We start from the raw sequence: 27924 nt of genomic DNA, 5'->3' as shown, positions 1-27924 counted from the left end.
GATCCACTGTAATGAAAATGCCAATAACTAAATGGTATCAGCCCCGCCTTTATTATCTCTTCAACAGCATCCACGGTTCTAAACTCCACTCAAACCATCAGTGTATTTTCAACACAATATAGAAAACCCCGCCACCTCCACCCGATGGAAAGAGTTCACTGTGATAGCAGAGGCAAAGAAAATGTAACATCGACTTCCTAAGTCACGAAACGCATACAAAAAATCAAGCAAACATTAGGTCGCCTATACACACGCATACATACGTATGTATGTAAATACAATAGAATTTGTAAATATTAGCGCACAGGCACATGTTGGACCACATAACGTAGCTGGCGTTGGCAAAAAGCTACCGACGAGATGGAGAAGAGCAGGGTTTTTGCGTGGTTGGCTATACAGCAACACACATACAAACATATTTTCTCATGCTAATATTGATTTATACTATTAAATGTTTGCCCCTGCACGAGTGATCTAAATACCGCTAAAAATGAAGATAAAATTTTTTACCTACTTAGTGAGATAGAGTAACTTTGATACACATTTGGAGGCGCAGTCCATCTATAGACAACTTTCTTCGTATAAGCGATTTCAAGTTCAGTAAGCTCCGAAAAGAGCGCAACTAGCTTGATGAGAAAAAGTGTGAGCGTAAGTGACAAAAATCTGATTAAAATAAATAAATAAAGATATGCTCAATATTTTTTTCTTGTTCTTATTTTTTTATTAAATGATTAAACAAATGTGGTTATGTCTGTAATATATTTTCGTTTTTTTTATATTAGTATTGGCTATTTTTTAAGAGCGAAACAGAAATATGTTTGGAAAGTTTTTTTTTAGTATAATATGGTAGCTAGTTTCATGGCATTTATTTTTTGAATATGATAACCAACATATATCCGCCGCGGCTACGAGTTACTTGGTCCACTCTCTAAAGGTCTCATCATGCTCATTCTAACATATGGCGCAGAAGCTTGGATGATGACAATATCCGAGGAGGCGTCCCTTGAAGTGTTTGAGAGAAAGAATCTGTGGAAGATTTTTGGAACTTGGCACGTTGGTGACGGCGAGTATCGCAGGCGATGGAACAATGAGCTATATAAACTTTACGACAACATAGACATAGCGCAGCGAATAAAGATCCAGCAACTTCGTTGACTGAGCCATGTCGTCCGAATGGATACAAACGCTCCGGCTCCGAAAATATTCGACATGGTACCAGCTAGTGGTAGTAGAGGAAGAGAGGAGAAGGACTGGTCTTCACTTGGTGTTTCCAACTGGCGTCAGTTAGCACGAAAAGGAAACGACTGGGGCGCTTAGTTAAACTCGGCCAAAATCGCGCCAATCAAAAAGAAGCCAAGATCCTTACGTAAGCAAGTAAGTGGATCTACTACAATCCACGTAGTAGAAGAACAAAGGCCAACAAGTTCAGATCGATGACGTATCGGCATTTCGGCGTCTTCTTCAACACTTCGCTCAATGAACTTCGAGAACAGATTTTATTTCAAAGCAAATTTCCACAATTCGGAAGCATTGTTCTGACGTTAAATGGTTCATGATAACTTCCCAAATCAGAAATGTCGATACAGTTTACTGTTCTCAGCTGTCAAACTATAGTTATCGATATCGATAGTTCTCATGCAGCTAAAAATCACCCGACACATCTACTGGTTGGGAGTTACAAATTCCACAATCAAATATTATTTTTTATATAATGCAAACTTAAAACTAGCAATTTACAAAATTTTAAGTGTATATGTATGTTTGTATAATTGAAACTAAAATGAGCTTGGACATAAATATTGGAATAATCAGACACAGAGATAGAGAAGTGGTTACAGTTTAATCCCAACGGCGTTCATTATAAAGATTTCCGGCAATCGGGTATTACCCCGGGTATTACCCCCAGCAATGATGAAGACAAGTAAAAACTTTTAATCTCTACATTAGTGATCTCCGAAATTGTGATCTTTAATTTATTTTAATTTAATTTATACAGTTTCAAAAGTTTCTAATTTATTTTACTTTAAGAAAATGATTTCTTCAGAAAATTTACACCGATATCTTTTTACTCTTGTTATATTTTATTATCTAGTTTTGACTTCATGTACCTATACTTCTCTCAATTATTACCCTATCTAACTATTCGCATGCATTATTCAAAATATAGCCACCTTATTTTCCGAAGCTAATTTTTTAATCGCCAAAAGTTATTTAAAAAAAACCGAAAAGTTTTCAAAAAGTAATTTGTGGTCACTTATGTGAATGAGAGTGTGAGATAATCCAGTTGGTCAATGAAAATTTATATATAATTTATATATACACATACATATGTATGTATGAGTACATCAGCATATAAAAAAGTGCTAAGTATATGGGCCTGCCTCTATTTGCATCCGAATATGCTTTCCACATACTTCACGATGATTGATGGCAGAACAATGACATTAAATATCAAAATATATACATACATAGAGTACTCTTAGTATGTATCTACCTGTATGTGTATGCAGAAAGGCCTTAATATCATGAAACCATTACCAGGGGCACAACAACAATCTAACAATCGGTCACACAATTATCCATAGAATTTCAGATCAAATGCATTTGCCAGTTACGTCTGGCTAGACTTTTTTGTACTGAATTGCATATAAAATATTTATGAATAAATAATTTTTGTTAAAATTCGCGTATCTTCCTACAGTAAAGTTTTGTACATTCGTATTACTTATATTTATATTGAAATTTAACAGAAAATAAATTTTCTCATTACACTTACAAAATTATACCTCCACATATACGCTGTTGACTTATTTCCGGCGTTTGAGTAGAATTTTGACCTTTTGCGTATTAAGAGAATTAACTATATAGTATTTTATGACAAATAGCATCTTGATCAAAAAGTTCCAGGAACAACCGCCAGGCGACGCTCTAAGTCAATTTTTTTTAGTTCTGTTGGTTTTGTTTGGCGATTCTATAGTTGAAATTCATATTAAAATTTCGGCAACGTTGATCATAATATTCTTAGGAATAAACTCTCTGTCTTTTAGAATTAAAGGAAAGTTTTTAAATTTTTCAAAAGTTTTTTAACTGGAAGGAAGAATTTTGGTTAAAATGGACACCGTGAAATCATTCGTAACAGTAAACGCGTGGTCTGGTATACCTCAGGGCATACACTGTGGTCCCCAATTATTTCTCACTTTTATTAATGATTTATTAAATCATTTTCTTCAAACGAAATGTTTAATGCTTGCTCATGAAGTTTTGATTGAGTTGAAGACTGCACTAATCTTCACATTGACCTTGAAAATTTTCACACGTGCTGCACACTGAATAATTGTTCAAAAATGTTATGCTCTTTCATATTCTAAAAGGACTAGTCCTCATACTTTCAATTACAATCTGGATGGCAAGATATTGAAAACAAAGTATTAAGATTTAAGACTTGGGCCTGGCTTTCGATTCAAAACTATCTTTTATTGACATGTGGACCATATTGTGGCCAAAGCTTTTTCGCTTTAAAAGCGCTGTATGTTTCTAACTAATCTAGTAGTCTGTAGGAACCTTTACCATCACCATTGCTTTTTATTTATATTCGATTTTTTATAGTTTTGCTAATATTTTTGTGGTGTAGAGGTATATAATGTCTTAAATATACTGTTATGAGTAGTTTTTACCTTTTCCGCCAATGATGCAAGTCTATTAGGAATTAGAGGGGTGAAATGTTCCCTCTTGTTTTCTACATAGAACTGCTGAACACATCAAATATCTCAAAAATGTAAGGACTACATAATCTTCTATGGCAATACATTTTTGTCCCCTCTGACAAATGATGAATACTAGCAAGATAATGTATTTTACTACAATCAGCATGGGCTTATAGAAGTATTATTTTCGCCTTAAAAGCGGTATCCTGCAGAACGACAAAATTTGACTTATGCACTACTTCCTTTTTAGAGCTGCATTATTATTTATCTTTTGAATCAACACTCCACTAAGCGGTGTGAAATATTTAGAACATTGTTTTTATGAAATAATAACACTAGTCTACAAGGAAAAGTATCCGAAATAATTTAAACTAATATCTGCTTCTCTGTCCATGCAAAATTCGGATTGATAACTAAAATTAATTTATTAGTTTGAGTTTTCGAGATATCCTAACCTAAAAGTGCAAAAAACCCCATTTTTGCCCATATTTGAGGTTATGTAGCCTTGCAGATGTTTTCTTTCACCAAAATTAAAGAATGGCATCTTTAAATACAATCCTTCTTTTTTCAAATGGCGTTTTGTTTGCTCAAATATCATTTTTTTCGCAGAGATATCGCATTTTGAAATTTTCATGTTTCGAAATTTTCCTACACCTGAAAATCGATTAAGATAATATAACATAGACATGATATAGTCGCTTACTAATTTTCTTGGGTTTGAGGGCCTGAAATATATGGATTAATAGTATGTAAATTTGGAGTTTGTGGGAAAGCCTGCTTGCGGTTATGTGGGTTAGCCTGCTCGCGGTATGATAGGGGTGGTTTCTAGGGGTTAGGGCTGTGTGTGACTCGGTACCCAAAGGTTAGATAGTGTAGGGATGTGGTGAGTCAGCACACTTATGGTGTGAGACAAAATTTTAAGAAAAATAAGACTCAATTCAAGAAAATTAGTAATCGAATATATCATGTCTATGTTATCTTAATCGATTTTCAGGTGTAGGAAAATTTCGAAACATGAAAATTTCAAAATGCGATATCTCTGCGAAAAAAAATGATATTTGAGCAAACAAAACGCCATTTGAAAAAAGAAGGATTGTATTTAAAGATGCCATCCTTTAATTTTGGTGAAAGAAAACATCTGCAAGGCTACATAACCTCAAATATGGGCAAAAATGGGGTTTTTTGCACTTTTAGGTTAGGATATCTCGAAAACTCAAACTAATAGAGCAATTCTGAGGCCAGATTTGGATTCAGCGCATCATAAACCTTCGGAAATATATAGTCTGGTTTCTGGGTCTGAATGTTGGTTAAATTTTGTCGGCCTGTGTAATTTTTTATTGAACAAATAAAAAACCAAAACAAAAAAAATGTTCATCTGTACACACATGTATGTATATAAAGATGTGGCAACAGAATGAGTATCGAATTAGCAGCACAATGCTAGTTTATGTATCGCACTGATCGACGGCTCTGTTTATTTGCGTTCACACAACGTTACCGAAATAGTAAAATCAAACAAAAATAAACTCTAAAGTAAACATAATTCGAAAATATATAGACAGCACAAGCACACTCCTATACATATGTATGAAAGAATGTAGGCGGATATTTGAAGCCATCACTATTTAAATTAGTTAGTCAAATCGTAGCTCATTCCCAATAAAGTCATTGAGTTGGGTCTTCCAGCGAAAAGTGCGGATTGCGGCGAAAGAGCTAAAGCCAGGATGCAGCTTTCATATAGCCACTATTTGCCAACTAGTTTTGCAAGTCAATTGGGTGGTATGTGAGTTACTTAGTATGAGTATGTATGAGTGCAGCCTCGGGTCATAACTTGACTTGGTTTCTGTTTAGGCCTTCCTATTACAAACGAGTACCAACGCACTTGTAACCATTCAGCTTTACAAAGAAACCCGATTCACTATAGGTGTACATAAATACACGCACGCATATAGGGGCAGGCTTAACAAGCTGCACTGATTGCGACACACAACAATTGCGGTCATTCGAAATTAAAGTGAATGAGTGGAAAAGAACTCACGTAGCGCAAAAATTATGCCAACAGCAAAACGAATGCGTCTTCAAGATTTCTAATTACTCTCACTAGTTGTGGCACAATCCAATGTCCACTTGAGCACATTTCCTGTCACGTCGTCGCAAACACAATGACAAATTATGAAACTACAATTGCAACCCAGCACAAAATAAACCATATAGTAATACAGTAACGCCTCAGGTGCGCAAAGCCAAGTGTGGTAGGAAAAGCGCTGAAAGTGCAGCTGAAGACATTTCGCAGGAAGGAAGGAAGCTTCAAGATTCAGGTGAAGCAGCTCTCATTTGATGCGCGTTCACATGTGTGTGTGTGTGTGTGTGTCCGAAATATAGTTGTATGTATGCGCGTGACTTGAATTGCGGCCGAGTGTGCATCGTACCCAACATTTGAACGGCAACAACGGCCCGAAAAAGCGAAAGCTAATTGTCGGCGCACATAGCGTATGAGTAACATTTATTTTGCTGAACTGGTTGTGTGGCCTGCATATCCATCCAGCTGTTGTTTGACGCACAGACAATCTTAATTGGTGAATTGTTCATCACCATTTGGTGATAGAAAAAATCGCAAAACCACAAACGTCACATAACAACAACAAACAGCAACCCAATTTGCTAGAAATCCCACAATATGCGCCACACGTCTCCGCAATTAGGTTTACTGCCAAATTATTTTTTCTTTTCGTTTTTTTAATTTTTTATACACTGTTCTTTTTTTTTTTTGGACTCCTTTATAATGAATTTGATAAGCTTTAAAGTGGCATCAAATAAAATCTGACGGAAATAATTAATAAATAACAATACGCAGCATCAGCATAGCACAGCGACTCAGCTTGGCTTGCATCTGGTAATTATGTAGAGAAGAAGTCATTGAAATGCAGGCACACAATTGAATGGAAGCAAAGCAGACAACAGATATCGAGGAAAGAAGTTGCGCAAATGCAGCGAAATTAATTGCAAATGCGATTCTTACTTATCTTAACTCCCTTTCTTTTTCTTCTTTTTATTAAATTTGTTAAGAAGTTTCGATAATTTTCGCACACGTGTGCTCTTTTATCTATTTCTATGATCTTGGAAAAAAGTGTGCTTTCACTGGCAGCTAACTGCTAAAATAAAGTTCGAGTAAAATACTAAGTAATATAGAAAGCATGAAATAATAAGTCCTCTAAGCTCAGCAAAAGTGAAGCGCAAAGTCTTTCTACTAGTTCTCATCAGAGCAGTTGAAATTGTAAAAAGTTGCCTCAAATTTATCGTAGACTCGTCAATGCAATACTTTTTAAATTAATGGGTCTGTAACAAACAGAATCATCCATTAAATTTTCTAACCTCTTAAAATAATTTTTTCCGAATCGTCTCTTGGTAAAACTTTTTTTGCTAATGAAAGATATTCTCAAGTTTAGCTGCTCAGCTCTTATAATGGTGTTAAAGCGTTACATTTCTTACAGACTAAATAGAAAAATAACTACAAACTATTTAGCATTCCATTAAAATTCAAAATGGGATTAAGTGAAAAAAAAATAATAGCAGAAAGGTTTGGGAACAAAATAAATTATTTTATGACTCCATGAAAAGGAATCAATACTCCTATTCATGGAGTCATAACATAATTACTCATTCCCTAATTTAAAAAAATATCATGAGTCGATAGGCTTCTTTTCCGGAATATTAATATACATTGTCGAGCCATCCGTAAAAAGTGTTCATCCAAGAACGAATAAGAGATATCCTTATAATAGCGGATATTTCAGCAGGACACCACGTAAAAACCCACTGATTGAGTTTCCACGGGCCCATATTGACAAGTGAATATATTTCTGGTCTAAATTTTATTTACTAACGAATCAAAGTTCAACATATTTGGAACTGATGGCCGGGCTAATATATGGAGAAGAAAAAATGTGCATATGAAAATTAAAAATTTGATACCTACTATCAAGCACGGTGATGGGTGTGTAGTGGTTTGGGGAGCTATAGCTGCATCTGACATTGGAAATATGACTTTTATTAAATGAACACCATTTGAAGCCATCAGTAGAATGCTTGAGTCTTAGGCCAGGTTTGGTTTTCCAAAATGACAATGATCCTAAGCATATTGTATGATATCGATGAAGGCATGGCACTAAATAACGCAGGAAGAGCTTACTCAACTAGTTGGATCAATGCCGCGATGCCTTCAAACAGTGATTAATAACTGTGGTGGACCTACTAAATACTAAAAGTATTCAAAAAATCCAGTTTAAAAATGAATAAATGTGTTTCTTTAAACTACTGTATGTAGCCTTTTGCCATACCGCTTTTTTTTGTTTTTTGTTATAAAGCAAGTGGAATAATTTACATTTTGTAAATTTAGGAATAAATATGACCTCCGAAACTACATCAACAGTTTTTTTCAAATATTGTACTTGCATATATTCTTGATACTTCAAAAATGTATACCAAATTTTTCGTAGAATTGCGAACAATTTTGTATTTCTTGCAAGGTGTAGCTCAAATATTATTATTATTAGTTCAATAGTTAAGAAATATGAAGCTCAAGGCAAATACTACCCACACTCAGTTCTGGACTTTCACCAAAGCTTAAGCTATCGCCGTGGCTGAATGGGATGGTGTGTGACCACCATTTGAAGGACGTAGTTTCGAATCTTCGTGGAACATCAAAATGAAAAAAGTCACCCCTCGGCAGGCAATGGCAAACCTCCGCGTGTATTTCTGCCATGAAAAAGAACCTCATAAAAAATTATCTGCAGTTCGGAGTCAGCTTAAAACTGTAGGTCCCTCCATTTGTAAAACAACATAAAGACGCACACCACAAATAGGAGGAGGAGCTGGGCCAAACACCTAACAGAAGTGCAATCAAGTTGCTGAGATTATACGAATATTGGAAGCCAAATTTAAAAATCGGGTAATTGAATTTCTGCGACTTGGGAATTTTATCTAGATGAGGAGCAGTAAAATAAGAATACCATGCTTCAGTATTTCTGCTGGGGTGAAAGGTACACATATTTTAGGCCCATCGAAGTTTATAACTTACGATTCCTTGTTTGCGGCGATAATATTTTTCGGGGTCTTCTTCTGAATTACTGAAGTGTCCATTATACTATTAATTTTATTTGCTTTTATAAGCCAAATGTATTCGTTTTATCTGTATTGGTATCGGTTAGACACATGCAACACTACTGAATGACATCTGACCATAAGAGGCAATCACTAAGTTTATGTCCTTCAAACTTTGCATTCGTCAAAAAGGGCTAAAGAATTTAGATTTCTGAACAGCCTAAAGGCTTTCAATGGTTTAAGTGTCTAAGTTTGATAACTGGAGAAGAAACTGGGCCTAAGCTTTCCAAGGGCCTATGCCGCATCATTATTATTCTTTAAGCTCTTTAAAAGGGATTTGGAAATTGGTTACATTACACACACATAAGCAGATACAAAATAAAAAATGAACGAAATTCAAAATTTAATTTCAATTTGAGGTATGCTTTGAAAAGGCAGAAAATATTCAGTATGTGCAAAACGGAAATTTTATTTGATGCCTATGGCGCCCACGCGTCTACAAGCAACACAAACACATATCCTACTTACACCCATACAAGAATATGTATAAGTATATTGATGGGCATGCCACTGCAAAGGATACATATTTTTTATCTATTCCAATATGGTGGGGCGTCAAGTATGCAGACGAAAGGAAATGGGAAGAACTTAATTTTTCCACGCAAATTCGCAGGAAATGGCAGAAATTCTCACAATTTTATTGCATTAGATACGCCTATAATACATCCATACATCCATATAGATATATAATATTTCACAATGTGATTGTATGAAAATACAGACAAGTGTGTATAAGTCCATGCGTACATAATGCTTTTGTTAGTACGTATACATGCATATGTATGTATACATCTACCAGTATAGGTATGTGTGCGGGTGTGTATGCCCATCTAACTGTAGCATTATTACCTGACAAGTATGTAAGTATGTAAATGACAGCAAATATTTAGATGAAAGCTAACTACTTAGGCTCTTTAAGTAGACTGCTTTTAAAACTTACATACAGGCAATCTTATTATTGGTTGTTGTGATAGCTACTTTGCAAAAATGTTGCGACAAAGCATCTTCCAGAGGATGATTACAGAAGTGCTTTCGCAATCTGTTTGCTGATTTTTTTTAAAATCAAATGTTGTCAATGACGAACCTGGCTCAAACTGGGTTAGTGCTAAAGATCTTACCTCGTCTCTTAACTTTGGGTATTTGAGTCTGTCATTGGATCATTTTGAGGAGGATACTTCAGACATAAAAACCTCCACAATAACTGATGCCGATGGTCATTTAATAGTTCTTCTCAAACATTGTTATTATCCTGGTCTGTCCTTTAAATTAATTTTCAATAAATCGTTAGCATCTGGAATCTTTATCGATGAATGGAAAATGACAGTTGTTACCCCAATTCGTAAAAATGGTAAACAAAATGACGTCCGCCATTACAGACCAGTCCCGAAGCTCTCGTCAGTGAGAGAATTTATTTCAAAATATTGTCGAAGAAAAGCGCAAAGAAATATTGAAGTTAAAAGCAGCCTTTGGAGCCCTTGCGTTTTGTGTTACTTATCAATGATATAAGTAGTTATTTTTCTTTTGCTAACTTTTTTCTGTATGTATGTATGTATAATTGGTGTAGTGTTTCTCGATTATGGCTTAATATTAAAATATGTTTTAAACTCTCGTTTTCAAATATAACTAAATAACATCGTTCGTACTTCTAATAACATCGGGGATGATATACTTCAATCCGTTAAAGAAATCAAATATCCATTTTTGGTTTTATAAAAAGGATTAGTTCGATCTTTGCGGACACTTATACTTTTAATTTGCTACTGACTGGTTGGTTGACTGTTCCTCTCTTCTAGAAATGCATCCCTTTGCATGCTGAAAAATCTGTTCGCATTTTTTAAATTTTCACGTCCACACAGGGTTTCGAGTCCAGAACACACCCAATGGTAGTTGGGCGGTGGCTGCTACATAAATGAAGTATCTCTATGCGCTTGCACAAGATAAATACAGCTAAACGAGCACAGTTTCAGAAGATCAGCGCTGCAGGATCACAAGGACTTACCGCTTTTTTGCAGAATGAGTTAGAGAAAATTCCGCGACCTCTCCTATCGCGCTGCTTTCTTCCACCTCCCAAAGCTTAGGCGTTCCTTATTTGCTATCTGTATTTGTACGGGTATGGCTTTGCTGGTGTTTTTATGGTTAAAACAGCTGCAAGAAATAAGAAGAATAAAAATCGAAATTAAACCAGGAATTGATTTCAAGTGCAAGTAAGTAACAAAAAACGTAAGAAATCACCGCTGAATCAGCGTTACATAAATTTTTTTTATAAAATTCTTAAAAGTTTCAAATATGTAAATATGTGTGCGGGTATGTGTGTATATCATCCGTTTTTATTGAACTTTTCTCTCAAATTAAAATGAATGCCCGTAAAAATTTGCAAATTAGCAAGCAAACTGGTTTAATAAATATATTTTTTAACACAGCGCATGTAAATTAGTGGAATTTTTTTTTTCTTTTTAATTAGAATTACATTTTTTCCCTTGCATTTTTGCCTTTCCTCATTGTGGCAGATGAATGAACTTTGTTACCAAATATTTAGTGCAGCTGTCATTAAAGCAGACAAAACCGGCCACCATAAATGTGTTGCTGTTGTTGTTGTGCTGCTCCCAAATCATTACTCTCCATGTGCCCTCTTGTTCGCGTTGTTATTGTTGTTGTGTGTTTTTAATAAAAATTGAATGCGGCTGCACTTCCCTTTCGTTAAGCCGCCATTCAAATGATGGTAATGGCCCAAAGAGTTGAAACCAGTTTAGTCAGTGTCAAAGTCAATGTTTGTTGTTGTTTTCGCCAGTAGAAGAAGTTTGAAATGCATTTCGTGTGCAAAAAAATTGCTCTTAAAATCATAAATTTTCAATTAATCGCTGTCAATGGAAATAACTGATGCACCTGATTACGGCGTCGAGCCAAGGCCCAGAAAGAATTTTAGTAATTTACGGCGAGTACCGTGAACTTAAGCACCAACACTTCAAGCTAATTACCTTAAAGGCGTGGATTTAAGCATTGCAGTGGTTTTGAAATGGAAATTCATTTAAAACAAGCTAAAACACATATTTTTATCGAATTTTTTTAAATTCTAAAGAGAAATATTGCACCAAAAAGTATAATTTTGAGATAATCTCCATTTTGCTATAACCCAGGTGCGGATGGCATATTCCCAGAGCACTTGCAAGAAATTTGACTTGTGCTCCAAAAATTAAAAAAAATATATAACTCTCCCCAATGGTTATCGACCCCTAGATCGAAAATGGATTTGGAAAGGTTACTAGACTCGCCTTTTGAGAAAAGGATCGTACCTAACCTAATGTCAGCCAATCAGTACGTCTATACGAAAGCCAAATGTACAGAGACGACTCGTCATGATGTTGTGCTGAAGGTAGAAAAATGTTTCCAAAACAAGTGAAACGTCTATCATTTGAGGTCTTGTAGTGACTCCAACTTCCCTCAGGCGGAGTGAGTGAGTTGATCATCTCAAGGTAGGCAGCAAGAAGCCCATCGCAACGGCGAACTCATTCTCCCCTGATGAGGAAAGTGATGGTTGATGAAACTTTTAAATAAAGTGAGCTTGTGACCATATACAGACGAACTAGCTGTTATAACTTAAGCGAGATGTCTACGTGTCTAAAGAAATATTCGAGACAACATCAATACAACCCACGATCGAACAAAAAAGGTGCGACCGGATATAAATTCAAATAAGTCGAACTCAGCAGCTTTCACAAAGAAATAAAAGATTCAATCCTCCAATAAGGTGGAAAAACATTGCAAGAACTAAATTAATGCGATGTGAAACCAACTGTTGAAGTAGCGAGTTTTGCTATTTCGGTAGCTTAATTGCGAAAAATGGAGGCAGTAAAGTTACGTATTCAACCGTACAAACAACACTAAAGCAAGTTTTTGTAAATTGAGCAAAAGTTGGGTTTCTCGAAATATTAGTAGACACACCAAACTAAGAATTTCCAATACGAGTGTAAAAACGGTCCTGAAAAACGGATCTGAAAAGTCTCTAACAGAACCTGCCAGAGTATGCAAACCTTTGTAACCACAGGTACCAAGCAGTACCAGCTAAAATACCAAACCAAAGAACTGAAGAATTCCGCGCTGAGTCCAAGCGCTATTCAGCCACAGTAGCATACGAGGATTAAACTGCAGTTCAGACTTCAACTTCCATGGCGCGTACACATAGATATGGCCGATCAATATACCACACTTGAACTCCTATCTTAGCTACCTTAAAACTGAGCTAAATATATAAAGCGAAGGCGAATACCTCGTGGGATGCATTAAAATCTTGTAGGACTGCCAGAATCATGCAGCTTTTTTACGCTTCTAAGGGTAGATTATGTTAATTTTACACTAGAACAGATTCGCTGACTATCTTGGCTATTGTGGAAGTCTTTCCTTCCCCTCATGAAAGGATGTGCGCTTCGCCGAAATGTGTGTTATTTTCATGTTGTGGAGCTTTTTAATAGATGGTATTTTTTTTTATAAATAAAATCTGTTTGTTTTTTGTCTTTGGTAATTTTGACTACTCCCGTCCGTTACTCACTTTTTTTGTTTGGTTTCAACATTCTACTAAAATTTGCTAAGAGCCTGTAAAGTAAGAAGTAATAAATACCACTTAAAACGGCGAAAGACAGCTGATAAGTGCAGGAGTGGCAAAAAAACAAAAAATCGGAAAAGTAAAATTTAAGCTTCCGTGTTGTCATAATAAACATCCGGCTGTTGAGATACGACTTAAGTTACATTATTCGTGCAACAAGTGTGAAAGGGGAGGAAATACCATCAAACAGGAAAACTTTCGACACATTAGTGATGCCAAAATTTAATAAATATCCAAAATTACAAGCGGGTTGAGGGAGAAGGAATGGACAGCTGGCAGAAAACTTATAATGAAATGCTTTTAGAGCTCTCTAAGGGCCTGTAGTATGTACTTCAAATAATGCATTTATACGTAGCAAAGTTGTTAATTTATAATTCGCGCAGTTCAGCTAAAAATCTAAAAGCAAAGTGTACAAATATTTCACTCTTCTTATAGAAATTAAATATTACCATGTTGGCATTTAAATGCAGGAAAATATTCAAAGCCACTTACTTTCTCAATATTGGTGTATTTCATTCACATTGAAGCGTCAAATTAGACTCGTATATGCACGTATAGTTGGTATGAAGTTGGCCGGACTAGAGATCTCTAAAGAATCTCGAGAAGCAACGATTATTCTCCATCGATATTCATATTCGTTGTTGTCGTAACTCTTCTCGATCAACGTCAGACCACTCCTACAACGGCACTGGAGGAGATACTTGACCTTAGACTTAGTAGCAAAAAGTTCTGCAAAGAGCTGAGATCAATGCAGCAACGGAAACAGCAAACTTAGCCATAGAGAACACTCCTCCAAACTCTCAAATAAACTTTTACATTGACAGCCAAGCAGCCACCAAAGCAATAGAAGCTGTAATGACAAACTCGCACTGCTTACGACAATGCCGCAACAGGATGGATGAACTAGGAACTGAGAAGCAAATTACTATCTACTGATTCCAGGACACAAGGGAATTGAAAGAAACGAAGCTGGCGCAAATCTTCCTGTAGCTGGCATGGCCTATATACAACTACCTCTCTGCAACCAACGACTGGATATACGAGTAGATGTTGCAATAATTGAAGAAACGAACTAAAGATGGGAAAGAACGAACCTGTGCAGGATCCCGAAAATGCATCATTCATCACTCAGGTACAATGTCAGGTCTACAATCTATATTTTATCTCTTTCCAGAATAGAATATAAACTTGTAGTGGGGATACCGAGGGGGCACTGAAGCTAGTGCAGAACGATACATGCACGCAGTAAACGCGAGAGGAACTCTGGAAATGCTACTCTACACGAAACACGAAAAAGTTACGTAGGTTCTGCATCATTTTCAACCTTAGAGAGTGTGGCAGATCAAAAAATTAGCAGCCTGATTAAATTATCTAAACTGCGCTTTAAGGGAAAATATAAAGTTCTTAAACTATTCATATAAAGACTTGGTATAACATGGATCCATTTCTGCTCTACAAGCGATCTACAGGATCAGCCAAGTCCAACCTAACCTAACATAGCCAGAAGAAAGTGGCCTCGAATTTCAAACCGCCATGTTATCTTCTAAGCGTAAAAACGTCTTTAAACGGTCCAACATCATACACTAAGCGATAGTCGAAGTTTATAGTGCACAATGCATAATTGGACTAATGGGCAGAGACTAATACGGCGGACATTATTGACGTAATCGAGACCAAGAAGTAACGATGCCTATGATGTTATCATTGCTTTATAAGTATAAGAATGATAGTAAAGCCATAAGAGACTGAATAAAGGAAATCAAGCAAAAGCTCCAAATGAAAGTTCATCTTTACTTCTTACGCCTGTATTTTAGATTGAACCACAAGGATTGTCGCTGCGAATCCATTCAACTTGTTCCTCATTCATCGCACTTAAATAAGGACATACATACTTACAAATACATTTATACATATATTTATACACTAGGGTGCCCCAAAGCCAAGTTTTCCAAGATAAAGCTGTTACAGCCTGTTAAACCTCTCTTAAACAGGCGTCTCCCATAAACGAACACTTTTTCAGAAATTATACCACAAATCCTTAAGGATCTTTTAAAATTTGTTTTTCTTGAGCGGACAATCCTCCCATAAGCAGACAAATTTTTCAGTCCCTTAGGTGTCAGCTTAAGAAAGAGTACACTATATATCACAAGACTCCATGTAATATTAAAAGCATTTTACGCCAAAATAATATCACCTCTCGATTTGTATGTTAAATGCTTCAGCTGACTTTTAAAAAATATTGTAAAAAATATTTTCATAGGTATTTTATCCGAGTAGAGTCTAAATATTTTTCGGTAAGAAAAATATCAACTTTTTTTTGGGCCTGCACCTTAATATATGTACTTTATATATCTGTCAGCCAACAACAAAAAACTATGAATTTGGTGATAGCAACAACAGCATTAGCGTTGGCCATGAGAGTTCTGATGATGGGAAATCCTACAAAAGGACATTTACACAACCTCAGCTACAGATCAGACAGGCGAAAGGCTAAAATTGTCAAGAAATACATATAAAAAATAATAATAATAGTAGCGAAGTGTATAAGTATGAGGCTGATAGTATGGGCGATATTGACTCATTTTTCAGCTGGCTGCTCGGAGGGAGGCGTAAGAGCATCAAAAGTCAGATAGTTGGTTGCCATGTTGCGCGCATAACTGTTGTTTTTTGTTATTGCTGCATCATTTGCTGCTGTGTTCGATGTCGAAGTTGTTGTTGCTCTGACTTGATTGTAACTTGGCGATAATAAATGTAATTCTGATTTACACATACACACGCACATGGGCATGTAGGTAATTTTTTATTCATATAAGGAAGTATGTTGCGTGTACTTCTTGCTATTCCTTTTTATATTTTCATTTCATCACTTCTCTTCTCATCTCTTTCGATTTATTCAATTATTATTTTATTATTAATATTTTATTTTCCTGATTGCTCGAGTTTGTCATGTATTCGTACTGCCTCATTGAACTCTTTCCACCCGCTCGACACACGACATTTTGCTTTGGCTTTCTGCTGGCTTGCTTCGTAAAGTTCAAAGATAAACGAACTTTGGCAACTCTTACAGCTGTGCGTTTGCTGCGGTATTGGGTTTGGAGTTTTATTATACACTTCCCCATAAACAATAACAAACTGTGGTTTTGGTGACAAATAATCTCGATATGTCGTAAAAATCATTTCCAGTTAATTTAAGTCATTTCGAATTTTATTTAAATGCTAGTTTTTTTTGCGGTTCACACGAAAATGTCGTTTGCAGTCGGCGTACTCGGGGAGAGGTCTGATGTGGGAGAGTATTGAGAGATATGTATTGCAGAACGTAAAATCGATTTTAAACAACAGCAGGTGTTGGCATGTAAATGCATTTGAGGTGATTTAACAAAAGACCCAGCTAATCGATTGCTGAAACTTTTAGGAACAAGTTTAAATAAAAAAATGGAGTGCAACGCACCGGGATTGCTTACTAAGTGAAGTGATTTGCACTTTCAGACCTAAAATGTAGTGAATATTCCAATCGTAGCACCAAATCGTAGGCGAAAGCTTACTGTTCCAAATTTTAACTGGAAACAGTTAACCGCCTGCGCTATCAGTACACAAACGCAGCCCAGATGGAACATTCGCACTAAGTAGCACTAAGAGTCTACTTAAATTAAGAATGAAGGATTTAAGAATCGTAGTAGGTGTCCTATCTGGGCACCGCCCAATAGGAAGACATGCCAGCAGATTAGGGGCACCATGCAATGACTATTGCAGAAGCTGTAAGGAAATAGAAGAGGAAGAGAGAGTCGAAGACCTTCTATGCGGGTGCATGGCCTGTGTAGAAAACGGTTGATATTGCTCGTTTCGCTTTTCTGGGCAGCATTGCGGATGTTTGTGAATCTCAACCTAGCTAGTATAGCGAAGTTTTTAAAGGCCATACAACGGTTTCGAGAGGACCAAGTAGAGTAAAGATAGGATAGTTCCGGTGGTTTAACATGGGGCCTTTTACTTCCTGGGTGCGTCGAAGGGCAGCCACTTCACCTAAACTTACATAGACTAAATAATAATAATGAAATAAATAAATGAATAGTCGTCATACGTATAGATATTTCAAGTGTACTTAAAAGCACAAATAGTAAACGACTGCACGGGTGGATAATAATGAAAATTATCAACATCTTTTTACTCTTCAAAAGCTCATTATTGATTGCAGCTCTCGGTACTCTTAATTGCAAAATTATTATTTTGAATGCTGAATTGCCTTGAATAGCAAAACTATATACAGTGGCGAGCAGAACTGACTAAATGTTTGCCACATTCAGTCATTTTTACTTTACTTCTTTCAAAAGAATATCGACTTTTTTATACTACAAACGCTATTATTTCGTTTAGTGCTTTAAATTAAACTAAAATTATTTTTCTTCGTGCCATTAAAATTAATGAATGAATGAACAGCATTTTATCTTCTTTAATATCCATAATAAGCAATCTATTTACCTTTTACATTTATTTTGTTCATTTATTTTGAATTCTTGTCCCGTTGTTCAATTTAGTGATGAACTAATAATAAAATTAACTAAATATATTGAAAAACACAATACGAATAAAATTTATGATTATCTTTGCCAGCCCAAAACGACACAAAATCAAGTGGAACTGACCTCATCTAATAGAACTCGATAAGGCTATAGATTAGCGCAAGAAGGGTTGTGGAAAAGAACTCTTAATAAAAAAAAATGTAAGGAGGTGACGCGAGTTCGAGCGAATATAGTTTATTTTTCTTAAAAACTATTACAAATATCAGTAACTGAATTATAAACGAACTGTACACTGCGATTAACTTGAGCGTAATCGCGGAAACCAATAGAAGGTGGTCTCTGACTACTAACTGTAGGGTCTCCAAAGCGCTCTGGCCAAATTTGAATCTTAAAAGGACAAAATGTCTGCTTGGACTCAACAGATCAACTACCAGCGTCCTCACAAGTGTTATAACGAGTCACTGCACTATTGACACCCTCGCCAGTAGAGTGGCTCAATGTACCTCAAGAAATTAAGTCGGTACAACACCTCCTTTGTGATTGCTCTGCACTTCAAAGAAACCATCCCAAATATCTTGGCGATTATTTCTTTGTAATTTTCTTGAACTATCTATGGTTTAAACAACTTAGTTAGGGGTGGAAATCAAATACAGGTATCACAGAGTGTCTTGCCTTATACAAGCAACCAGTCTTGCATAACCTAACCTAGACAAGTTCGAGCGTTTAAGCGATTCAGTAAGTTCTACTAAAGATACCCCTGAAAATATTTTATTCTTCTGAAAAAATTATATCAAATATCTGTAACTGAATTATAAAAATCGCCAAGCTGTTTAAAATAATACTTTTTTGTTAATACAATTCATGCGGAACGTAGCTTTCGAACGCACCCGAAAATTAATCAAAGACCGATTACCGTATTTAGTCACGATTTGCTGATAAGTGCCGAGCGATCGCACCGTAAACACAAAACTACGAAGTTCCTTGCAATGTTGACTAATGCGAGATTGCAGAAAGAATAAAAGTACATGCGAATTGCGAGCCGCACCCTTGGAGCCTCCTTCAAAATACTGAGCGGGGAGTAATAGGTGCTCATATAAGAATGTATGTACAGTGCTCTCGCGGTAACTCGAACACTTTCCTTCTGCATTGACTACTTCGTGACTCGAACAGGTCTTACGCACAATCATAGCCTTTTTAGTAAGCAAAATAAGTCATCGATATGTTAAACACAGTGCTTCGCGTACTAAACACTTTTCTTTTGAAATTAAAGATGCATGCAAATGAATTCAAAAAGACTTGTCCAAAAAAATATATTCTTCTATTGCCCAAATTATATTATAAATATAATCTGAATGAGTACAAATGAACTTAACTGCAACTCGTTTTTCACAGCAAGCCGCACACAACTGATAAGTCAAACAAGGTTATTTTTAATTAGTTCGAGTTATCGCGAGTGCACTGTAGTATATAGAAAATACAAGCAACTTGATGTGATTGATCAATACTAAGAAGAAGGGGCATGGAAGAAAACTTGACACTCGAGAGTACCTTGTCCAAATTTCTGAAGTTGTTTGAAAAGAAGTGCACAGAAGAGTTTTGAAAAATAAAAACCATTAGCGAAAAGAAAACATGTGAAACTGATTTTTTTCGCTAGACGATAAGCATTTCTGCGCAGTACATCAGTTTTTTTTTTACTCTACACATATACATACACACACACGCGTACAAACGTGCAGTACGTCTGTCTATCTGCCGGCGCATAGCCAAATTTCACGCTGGCTCACGTTGTGGTCGCATGCGCTCTAGCAGGACCGTATCGCTTGATTTATTCTGCTGATAATAACGGTTATCACGCTAAGTATTATGTATTGCTTAAGTAAATAAAAAACAAATTAAGCACTCAATTAATGTGAGCTAACTAATCCGCAATAAGCACCAGAGGCCGATTTACCACTTTTGCTGCTAAGAACTTTCTCCATTTCGCACATTTCTTTCCATACATTTGCTCGTTCTTACATTTCTCTGAAGCCAAGTGCTTAAGCTTTCCAACATCAACTCAGGCAGTGTCTTTCAGAGTGGGCCCACTGTGTGCTCGAAGCGTAATCTTTGACGTGGTTTATCAGAGCCCGCGCCTCAAAGTAGGTACATATGTATTTGTGGCGTGTGTGAAATCGCAAGAAGCAGAGCTGATTTTATATTATTTTCTTTGGCTGTCGTTGGTGGTGTTCCTCTTTGATACTTGTATTATTATCATTATTATGTATTTATTATGTTGACGACGAGTATAATTGTTTTTGTAGGTTGTCAGTCACTTGTTTTCCTATACTGTCAATGTTGTTTTTTCTGACATTTGGTTATTGTTTAGTGGCATTTATTGTTATCTCACTCGCTCGTACTCATATTACATGTTAGCCATGTTTGTGGTTCTATGACTTTCTTTCCATGTATTTATGGTATAGCTTTTTTTGGTTTGTTTTCACTCGTTTTCGCAGGTTTTTTGGTTTTTGTTGTAGTTCCAGTACTTTTGCTTTTACTTTCGTTCGCAGCGTTTTTTTGATAAGATAGTGACGGACCGCATACAAAACCATCTATGCAGTCGGAATGCGTGTATATGTGAGTGTGCGCTGTATTCGTGTGTGGGTGTTTTAGTTTTGCAATTGTTTGTTTGTATGGCATCTGTATTTCAGTGTACATAACCTTGGCTTTGCTCACAGTTATCAGTCGGCCAACTGCTGTCGAAAAAAGTGAATTTATTTCGGTATTCCATAAAATTATTTTTAGTAGCAAAATATTTATATTTTCATTTACATTTAATTATTTATACTTAGCTTTTACTCAAATACAAGAACTATACACTAGGCAAATAATTCTGGAGATTTACATAGTAATTTCTCTAATTTTTACATCGACGACCCTTGTGAAAACAAACTGAGTATTTCAAAACTAGTCAATATAGTCGGGAAAGTTACGAATTCTGTTGACAAAGCAGGCGCAATTCTAGTAAAGGGTGGAGGTACTTTTTTCAGCGTGACTACTGTCAAACTGAATACATAATTTTTTCAGTATTCAGTGACATTTCATCAATGAAAGACTTGCGTCTTCATAGCGCTTACAAACCGTATTGTATTACAAAAATCGATGCTCTGTGAAAAACGTTCATCGCGCGTTCAAGCCAACTTATGGTGTACAGCGTTGAGACGCATTTTTATCTTATAAGCAAAATTCCCATATTTGGGCTGAAGAGCAACCCGGAGCCATTGAAGAACAGCCATTACATCTATTAATAACAACTGTTGGGTGCGATCTATGGGCTGGAGGAATCATCGGCCCATATTTCTTCAAAGACGCGACTGGCGCCAAAGTAACAGTGAAAGACGAACGCTATCGCGTCATGATAAATGACTTTTTGATGCCAGAAATTGAAGTCCGTGATATTCCAAACCTAAACACATTTGATTCCAACAAAATGGCGCTATTCGCCATACAGCCCGTGAAACATTGGATTTACTGCGTCGTCGTTTCGGTGAGAAATTTATCTCTCGTTTCGGACCAGTGGATTGGCCACCAAGATCGTATGATATCACACCCTTGGACTTTTATTTGTGGGAGTATGCAAAGTATAAATACTTTGTGGATAAACCAGCTTCGATTGAAGCATTGGAAGCCAACATTACTAAACGAATTCACGAGATACCGACCGAAGTCCTCCAACGAGTCATTCAAAATTGGCATTTACGGATGGCCAAATTACGGCGCAGTTGCGGTCAACATTTGAAAAGGATTATCTTTAAAGAATAAATTTCATGAATGGTTTTATACAAAAGTAATAAAGATTGCCAATAAATTTGAATTTTCGTTGTTTTATTTCAATTTAAAAGTCGATACCTCTAAATTGTTCACCCTTTATTTATTTAATAGCAACAGGAATATACTGATTTACTAACGGAGTGTACTAACGGAAAGTTGCATTCCGAAAATATTATATTAAAGTGATAAAGAATTTTCAGAACATAAACGAGGCAGCCTTGGTGAGTTTTAACAGATGCTTCTGCTTCCCTAAGAACTGTGTGATAGATGAGGACTTAGCAGAAAGCATCATAGATAGCAGAAAGCATCATAGATAGCAGAAAGAAGCATAGATTTCTGTGGAATGGGAAAGTTGAAGAACGACAATCTGAAAAGCAAATATTAGACCATACATAGAAACCCATAAAATAAGGGGCTATAACTTCTATTTGTAGGGCAAGCAAAAGAATGAATTGGAGGAGGGCTTGGTCCGAACCCCAATCCAGGATTTATGCCACTATATTATTATTTTTATTAAAACATAATTGTGAGCGTGTGTTAATTTTTACAAAACAAAGCAGACTTTTGAAAAATCATCAGGAGTTTATGAGCGCAATAAATTGGCATAGACTTCTAAAAAAATTTAAATTTACGGATAAAATAAGTGAGCGCAAATATTCACACGAGGTATTCACAGCCTTTCACGGACTCAGCGCAAATGTTAAATACTAACAAAGTTTAATATTCTAATATATGTAGCTCGCAAATATTGGTAAGAGCAAACACAAGAAAATATAAAATGACCAAGACCAATAAACCAATCATAAGAAATACAAAAAATAACATTTCAGTGCAAGAAAATGTTGCGTGTAGGTGGAAGTTTACGTGCTCTCGCATTTTCTTCTTATTCATGGAGTCAGAAGGAGCGCCATATCAACCGCTCGAACTCTTATGTGGCGACTGAAAAAGGTCTTTTCTTATCAGCAGAAGGCATGGTGCGAAATAAAATAAATGCAAACAACAAATGAATCTGTAATGATGCATAAGTAGGAGAAAATAATGAAAGTATAAATCGAAGATTAAAGAAAGTGAAAAGTGAAACGCAGAGAAAAATTTGCCATGCTTTGCTAAATTTACTATTTTTCTTGTTTACTTAAATGTTTTAAAATTGTTAATTTTTTATTTATTTATATAAAATTAGCTTAAAATATAAATCTTATAAGTTATTTGTATTAGGAGCTATAGCAGCTAGGGCTTCAGCTCTTTAAAATTGTATATTGACAAGAATGACGATTTGAAGCAATGAGCACCGTGGAAGTATAGCTGCCTGTCCGCATGCTTAAACTCAAATTAGTGGGTATATTTTTAAGGAACTGCCAACTTATTGGAACTGAGCATCTACTCAGACTCAGAGTACTTCCAGATTTTTTACTATACAAGTAATTGTTGAAGCCACTGTTGGGCTGAAGGTGATTTTCACGAAGCAAGAAATATTATCGGCGAAAATGCTGAAAAAATGAAAACTTTCGAGTTAAGCAATCAAAGGCATTTGACCCGATGCACTGCTGCATTTAACTTTTATTTTTCATTGTTTGATTTTTAAACGAATTTGATAAGCGCTAAGCAGTTATTACAGCACCGGCTTACATATGCACGTATTAAGTGTAATTGTTTGTAATTTTTCTTGTATTTGCATATATTGATTTGCTGAGGTGGCAAAAAGCATGTAAACTGCGACATGTAAATCTGCGATCTATGACACCTATGGTCGGATGCTCGCACTTTTCAGCGATGGACTTGTTTTGCTTTTATTATTTTAGTTAGATAATTTGCAGAACGTTTGATGATATTTCGAAGTCATCGCATCTGCCTACAGTTATGTTATGTCCCTACTGCCACACCCTGTATTGGCGATAATCGCTAGACAGTAGAGCGTGTCTACATTAAACTCCTTGTAAAATTCACAAATTCCCCCGCCCGATGCGCTGACTAAGAGCGGAACATTTTTAAATTTGTACACCAATTTTGAACTGCAACTGTTTTGAACTTAATTAATTATTGAATGTGTTGCTCTGAATTATTCCAAGGAAAAAATAATAATAAAATTCAAAAGGAAACATTTTTTGAAGTGAAACAACTGATTTATTTGTAATATTTTACTTACAGCGAATATTGAAAAATATTCGTAAAAAATTCTCCAACGAAAATATTAAAATTCAGCAGTTCTTTATTTTATTCAGTTTTTGTTCTTGCTTTTTTTTTTAAATTTTTTAAAATTCTTCTTTGTAAAAGTTCTGCGTTGAATAAAACACTTTTAGAAAACTCAGCAACACTTCACCAAAATTTCCACCAAGTCTATCAAGAAGTTCTAATAGCACTTATTTACATTAAATGTTTATCAAATGCGTTTAAAATTCTTCAGCATAAAGCGTAGAGTAATAACAGTTCAAGTGGCGCAATAGTTTAAAAACCTGTTTTGAAAATTCAAAAGTGGAATTGCATAATGAAGAAATTATTTTAATGGTGTTGTCAAATCGAGTGGACAACGGCCATTTCCATTGATTTCAATAATGGCTGTACAATATTTTCGAAAATATTTTGTGGCTCAGAAGTTCGGTACAATTTGAGTGGGCACTTTTTACACATATCCAACGTTTTTTATGCCAGTCTAAGCGATAGATACGTAGAACGAGACAATATTAACTGAACGATTTTGGCAGAAATTAATTTTAGTTCAAAAACCGTCTGGAAACTTACAATTCTCTTTCTTCAAACCAAAACACTGGAAAAGTAGTTCTTAGAAAAATAATGGTTTCCCGTAGATATTAAGTTTTCATTTAATTCTTATTTTCATTTTAATTTTTTTAATTTCATTTGAATGGCTTTCAAACTTCGAATGAACAATTAAATTTTAGTCGAATACTGAAATTAAAATCTGCACTTTGCTGATTTGCAGTAAGTATTCCAAAGAGATTATTTCATGAAAACATATTTTTATAGCCGTAATTGTATAATAAATAATGTAGAATTATATTTCATGTAAATAAAAAAATATATATATATAACACGCTTTGCTTAGAAGGCAATGCAGGCCGATTCAGTTCAAAATAGGCTAGAAAAGTTTTTAATTTTTTTAAATTTTCTTTATGAAACGAAATTTTTTTATAGATTCTTTATTTCAATACAAGCAAAGTGTGTATTATGAATTTTACTGCTTATGATTTATAAGCAATTAAGTAAAACTCATTTGAAACTCATTTTGGAAGAAATATCTAAAAATCCAATATTTTAAGTTTAATTCAATTTTTAATTTTTTAAAGAATTTCCGATTTTTGAAAAAGATTAAGACGTTTATTGCTAAAAGTTCTAACTTATGGTCAGCTCGGAATTCGTTTTGTGTGTTGCATTAAGTTTAATTATTTTGATAAACTTCCTATAAATATTTTTTTTTAAATTTGTGCTATTTAAGTCAAACAGTTTTTCATAGAAAATGTTTTTGTTTTTTTTTTACAAAATCCATATCTTTTTATTTTTAATATTTTCTAATTTACGTATTTATATTTTTATTACTTTTCCGTCACAATTGTTTTCCGTTTATTTATTCATACTTTTGATAGCAACAAATTTTTTTCTTCCTAGGACTATGAATAAGTTCGTGCGGTTTTTTTTCGAAATTTGAAACTTTATTGACGTAAAATGGTTACAAATTTAATATTCAAAATATTGTCCATCGCTTACTACTACTTTTTCCCATCTTTCTGGCAATTCACGGATTCCCTTTGTGAAAAATTCGGTCGGTTTTGCCGCAATCCACGAATCGATCCATTTTTTGACTTCATCGTAATTACGGAAGTGCTGGTCAGCCAGGCCATGTTGCATCGATCGGAAGAGATAGTAATCGGATGGCGCAAGGTCTGGACTATACAGCGGGTGGGGTAGGACATCCCATTTGAGCGTTTCTAAGTATGTTTTGACCACTTGTGCAACATGTGGCCGAGCATTGTCATGTTGCAAAATAACTTTGTCGTGTCTATCGGCGTATTGCGGCCGTTTTTCTCGCAGTGCTCGGCTCAAACGCATCAATTGTCGTCGGTAGACATCCCCCGTAATCGTTTCATTCGGTTTCAGTAGCTCATAATACACAACACCCAGCTGGTCCCACCAGATACACAGCATAACCTTCAGGCCATGAATATTCTGCGCCGACGTCGATGTTGAAGCATGGCCAGGGTATCCATACGTTGCCCGACGTTTTGGATTGTCGTAATGGACCCACTTTTCATCGCCAGTCACAATTCGATGCAAAAAACCCTTTCTTTTGTGCCGTTGAAGCAGTTGTTCGCATGCCATAAAACGGCGTTCAACGTCTCTTGGCTTCAATTCATACGGCACCCAATGGCCTACCTTTCGGATCATTCCCATGGCTTTTAAACGTTTGGAAATGGTTGATTGATCAACTCCCAAAGTTTTTGCAACCTCTTCTTGCGTTTGAGCCGGATCTTGATCGAGCAATTCCTCCAATTCGGTATCCATGAACTTTGGCGGCGCACCCTCGCGTTCTTCGTCTTCCAAGCCAAAATCACCACTTTTAAAGCGTGCAAACCACTTCTGGCACGTTCGCTCAGATAGAGCATGCTCACCATAAACTTCCACCAAGATACGATGACTTTCGGCTGCTTTTTTCTTCATATTAAAATAATGAAGAAGAATTCCCCGCAAAAACACATTATTTGGCACGAAATTCGACATTTTCAAGTGTGGTAAAAATATTGTTGTTTACGCTTCAAATAAAAAACTTATACTGACGTTTGTGCCTTACGACAGTAGCTCTCCAATGAATGTTTGGAAATGTGGATCGATGGAATAATAATCAAGTTACGCCATCTGTTGTAAAACCGTAACGAACTTATTCATAGTCCTATTATAATTACATAGTTAAACCTTTGGCAGGTTCCATTTTTATTTACAAATGTGATTGTTTTTTTTTTATAGTGTCGCCATTGCCACAATTGTTATTGTTATTTTTAATTTTCTATTTTAACTTGCAAAATTATTTATAAATACTTTTCTAATATCAAAATTACGCGTGCCGCAAAATTCTATTTATTTATTTACTTATTTATTTTTACTTTTATTTTTTTTACTTTTCAATTACATAGCAATAATAATGATTAAAAAATGTTCCGAAAATAAATTTGCGCTAACACTTCACGGCGTCACTTATTTTTAGCTTTCTGGGCATTCGTTTCTTTAGTGCTGGCCATCGCAGCATTTAGTCCGAAAAAACATTTTTATCAATGCGCGATTTGCGAAAATATTAGCAATTAAATCACGAAATAAAAAAAAATTATTTTCGAATTATTCTTTTTTTTATTTTATATATTTTTTTGTTTTGTCTAAACACCTTTCATTTGCTTTTGCCTCTCCGCTTTTTCACCTTTGTTTAAAAGTATAATTAAGAATATATTTCTGTAATGTATTTATTTATATATTTTCTTGAAATATTCAATCGGCACACCGCGCTAAACACAATGCAGAAGTTGCGGTTTTGTAGTTAAATATTGTAGTATTATTGAACACACGGACCGTTTGCCTCACTGTGCAAAGCTGAGCTGTTTGTCGATCCGTTGCGAGTCACTGCGTCTAACGGTCACCGTGCGTAACGTTTTTCGAATGTTGCATCAACAGCGCAAAAGTTTGTCTTTACCCAACAAGAAGCCGTGGCGGCCGGAAAGAAAAAGGCGAGCGCGGCAAGCAAAAAAGACGAGCAAGCGAGCGAACGAACGGTGAATCTCGAGCTAACAGCTCCGTAGCAGCAGCCAGTCAGCTGAGCTGAGCAGCGCAAAGAGAGAGCCAGTCATATGCCAACACACATACATGCATAAAACACAGTTAGAATTTCGTGTGCTCTTGTAAGTGTGTGTGTGTGTGTGGGAGTGGGACGCGCGATTAGCAAGCGACAAGCGACAGCATGACGGAAGTATCTATCTGTTTGCCTGCCTGTGAAGGCGCACATACTTATATACTCGTACACCTACATGCTCGCATGTGTGAAAATGTTATGTATAGGTATGCGTGCGAGCGTAGAGGCAGCGCAGTACACCCGAACGGCTGATGGGATATGTCATCAACAGTGCTGCCGCCATCACTTCAATTGAAGTTT

General features: G+C 35.8%; 1 protein-coding gene across 18 annotated transcripts in view; it reads right to left on the bottom strand.

Moving 5' to 3' along the window:
* The window catches only part of LOC128867489 (myocyte-specific enhancer factor 2), a 205278-nt gene that overhangs the window by 26219 nt on the left and 151135 nt on the right, over positions 1-27924 (bottom strand). For 15 of the 18 annotated variants that reach the window (XM_054108723.1, XM_054108735.1, XM_054108737.1 and 12 more), the window contains one exon: positions 10864-11009. The gene's annotated coding sequence lies outside the window, so the exon portion shown is untranslated. Of the gene's footprint in view, positions 1-10863; positions 11010-23925; positions 24233-27165; positions 27710-27924 lie in introns of those variants that run through there. The other 3 variants (XM_054108726.1, XM_054108727.1, XM_054108731.1) reach the window with 3 other exon arrangements.

This window comes from Anastrepha ludens, chromosome 6, assembly GCF_028408465.1.
Source record: "Anastrepha ludens isolate Willacy chromosome 6, idAnaLude1.1, whole genome shotgun sequence".
In the NCBI taxonomy this organism is placed as follows: Eukaryota; Metazoa; Arthropoda; class Insecta; order Diptera; family Tephritidae; genus Anastrepha; species Anastrepha ludens.
Note: the sequence above shows the minus strand (reverse complement) of the source record. Positions and strands in the feature narration are given on the sequence as shown.